Raw genomic sequence first — 3,838 nt, 5'->3', positions numbered from 1 at the left:
GGCCGGTCTTCTGGTCTTACTTCCACACTCCAATAAGCTGCTCTAGCATCTAAACATGTCCATACAGATGTGCTATTAAGGTCATCTATCAGCTCATCTATGCGAGGAAGTGGATACGTGTCAGGTGTGGTAATATAATTCAAGTTTCTGTAGTCCACACAGAACCTTCCCGAACTATCTTTCTTTTTAACCAGTACAACTGGAGAGAGCCACGGTGACATGCTAGGCTCAATTACTCCAGCCTCTAGCATCTCGTCACACTCTGCCCTGATGACCTGGCGAGTGGCATGTGGAAGGCATACAGATTGGCTTAGTTTCAGAGGTTATTATGGTGTGCTGAACACCAGGCACTGTACCGATGCTTGTTTTATCCTCACTAAAAAGTAATGGATATTGATACAACACGTCTTCCAACTTAGAACGAGACTCGATAGGAAGGTGAGTTAATAAAGGATCTAAATCAGGAAGTCCTTGTGATGACAAAACTCCACTCTTATTACCTACACCATTTGTCTGGCTATCATGTGTAGTTACTGCACAGGCGGGTGATGGAGAGAGGTCAGCCTCAGGGAAGATGGTGAAATGGTCATCCTCATACCCAAAATCATAGAGGCCATAAGCACAATCGAAGTCATCCTCTGCAAAGGATGGGTGCTCAAAATCATCTGGCTCGACCAGGGTTTCCTCAACCTGTGAGATGCCCGGCAACCCTGTGGATTCCTCGACCAGAAGAGGAGAGCCAACTTCACCACCATCACTGGTGCCAACTTCTCTTTCTGACACACCATAAACATCACCTAGCTTCTTACCATTTTTAAGAGAGAGGGGTTTCGTGCCAAGATAGACGACCCAAACATCGCATTCTCTTTGTGGCGTGATTTTTGCAACACTGTTTGTAACCATAAACGTAGTACCATCTTGAGCTTCCAGAAACACTGCATCTCCTGTAACATCCCTAGAGATCTTGCATCTGACAAACTTGGCAGCTTTACCTGGAATTGATGTGGTTCTATGAACATGAACATGACGGGAATCAACCGAGAAAGTGTCTGCCAGATTTTTTTGAATGTGGCAAGTCTTGTTTGCAATGGTTGTGTTCATAGAGCCTGCTGTGGCTGTACACTTAGTGGCGGAATCATCTAGCTCTGTGGTGAACACGTCTGGCTCTGAAACAAGACTTACGTGCAGTGACTGTGTCTCTGTGAAGTGTACTGGCAAGTGACACTTATTAATGATGAGATAAGCTGAAGGAGGACTGGTATGGTGAGAAAGAGTGAAATTGACGCGTCCTAACAAGTCCATACCAAGCAAAATGTCACCGGGAAACGTTAAATTCTCGACACAAAGAAGCCTATGACTAATCATAACTCTGGGAGAAATGTCAAATCTGAGATTTACCTCGCATGAGGCTTCTTCTGGGACCCCTGACACTCCTAGTATTGTCTTACTAGTTGGGTGCTTCTTGTATCCACACATCCTTTGCAAAGCTGAAGGCTTTACAATGGAGACTTCTGAGCCAGTGTCAACAAATGCTAATACCGGGGAGCCACTGACATTAATTGGCACAATTGGTCTCCCTGACTGGTTACTGAGCGAGTCTGCTGGGGTTCTCAGCACTGATTGCCCCTCGAGAGTATCCGACGTCGACGGGGGTTGGTCGGTGCCGGCGTTCAGGAAAGGAACAGTTGGCTGCTCTGTGCCCTTGCTGCCTACAGTTGAAACATGCAGTAGCATTATTAGCTGCACGACATTCATGTGTGTTGTGAGCACTCAATTTATGAAACTCATACCATTTAGGTGTGTGTGTGACATTGACATACCGCCGAGACTGCTGCTGTCTAGCTGGTGTGGGTTCAGGCTGAGAAGAGTTAGTGTCATACTGACAGATGCCCATTCTAGTATTATATATTCGCTGAGCAAACTCTCCTATTACTGATGGAGGCTCGTCCTCTTTGATAATTAAGAAGTCTCTCAGCCAGTTTGGGACGGCCTGAAGGAACATGCGACGTATTAGCTGTTCAGGATTGCCAATAGATTCGGGGTGATCACGATAACCCTGATATATATGTGCCTCTAGAGAAGTAAAATAATCTAGAGGGGCCTGCCCAGGTGTCATCTTATGACTATCAAGCACCTTGAAAATGTCTGACGAGCTATATGTTTCCCGAAACTTCCTACGCAATGCAGCTTTAAAGGAACCCCAGTTTACAAACATATCAAAAGCAGGACCATTGACAATAAGATCTGCATAACCCCTGCAGTGAGCCTTAGCAGTTCTGAGAAGTGCCTCGTCTGTTGCACGCCGAGTCATATTTTCAATGGCTCTGATCCAGGTTTCAAGCTCTTGGTTTCTCTTTAGCAGGTTATTTGCCGAAGTTTCACCGCGAAATATCGGAATAGAGTCCCTGTTAACTATATAAGCGGGAGGACTTAAAACATAGGCAACATTAGGGAAAGTGGGTAATGGAGTAGGTGTAGGGATCAATCCCGGTGGCATGGCATTTTTAGGATGCTGTGGCTGATGTAAATGCGGTAGATGAACCGGCCTCTCATAGGGTATCCCTTGCGCGATCAATGGATTCTGAGGTGGGGGCGCCTGATCGAATCTCTGATCTCTGTTCCTTATGTCCCTCTAACGAACTTTTAATTTCAATTTCACTTTCGTGCCCTACAACGCTCGCTCTTCCGTGCTCTTTCAACTCTTTCTCACAAACCTTCATTTCTAACCTTTCATTCTTACTTTTCATTTCTCTTAGCTCCACTTCCAAACTATCATTCTTATTCTTCACTTCTCTCAATTCTGCTTTCACACTATGCAACATGTTCATAATCTCCTCATGCATCGAGAGGTTTCGGGAAATTTCGACATCATCGTCGCGTATCTCCGGGATAGCAACACGAGCGACCTCGTCCAGAACTTGTAGTGGGCCAGCGCCCTGTGGCTCATTACCACTCTGTGATTCAACACCTATAGTCCTTTTTGTCTTGGGCGGCTTCATCTAAATATGAGAGCTGCAGTACTAGCAAAACAGACAAAAAAAACATACAGTTTTGGAGATGGAGGGCTACACCGTGGGCGCGCGTAGGTCAGGCAGAGTATAGTGTAGTGGTCACTGCAGTGTGGTCATCCAATACACAGCAAGCGCAAAACTAAAAACACATATATATATATTAAAGATATGTTTGAAAGTATATCATTACAAATATATTCAATATTACAAGGGCGTATGGGGAACTATAAGATAATCTTATCTCGCCGCTAGCCACCAAATGTGAGAGGTGCTTCTGTCACTCTCATGCTATACTTGCAATATTAATTAATTTCCATGTCTAATATATTAAGAATGTCATAATATACTGTATAGATTCATTAGCATGGCCCCGTGAAAGGTTCTGATGTCAAGTGAGCTTCGAGCTCATGCGTTGCACAACTGGCAGATTCTTAATTCGCTCGAGGTAATACGGGAGCGAACGTAGCGTGGCGACGCAGTGGTAGGTGGGTGGTAGTGAGCGGTAATACCTCGCCAGCTCGTTCATAAAACCCGTAGTCCACAATATTTATTATATTAAAGAAGAAATGAAAGCCTGGCCCAAAAGTAAAATGGAAATAAAAGCAAGGCCAATTCAATAAAACACACAAGTAAAATCATATGAAATATCACCAAAGATATAAAAAGTAACAATGAAGTAAAGGAAATAACTAAGAGTAAAATTTAAAACACTAAAATGGCCGGCTAAAACTATTGATGTGGACGGCTTAAATTTGTGGAGACACTTGCAAAATATACATTTATTCCATGAAGCGTTTAAGAAACGTGCATACAGCATAAAATAGTAG

The sequence above is a fragment of the Penaeus monodon genome, chromosome 27, assembly GCF_015228065.2.
Source record: "Penaeus monodon isolate SGIC_2016 chromosome 27, NSTDA_Pmon_1, whole genome shotgun sequence".
Lineage (NCBI taxonomy): Eukaryota > Metazoa > Arthropoda > Malacostraca > Decapoda > Penaeidae > Penaeus > Penaeus monodon.
The sequence above is the reverse complement of the archived record's forward strand: the minus strand, read 5'-3'. Positions refer to the sequence as shown.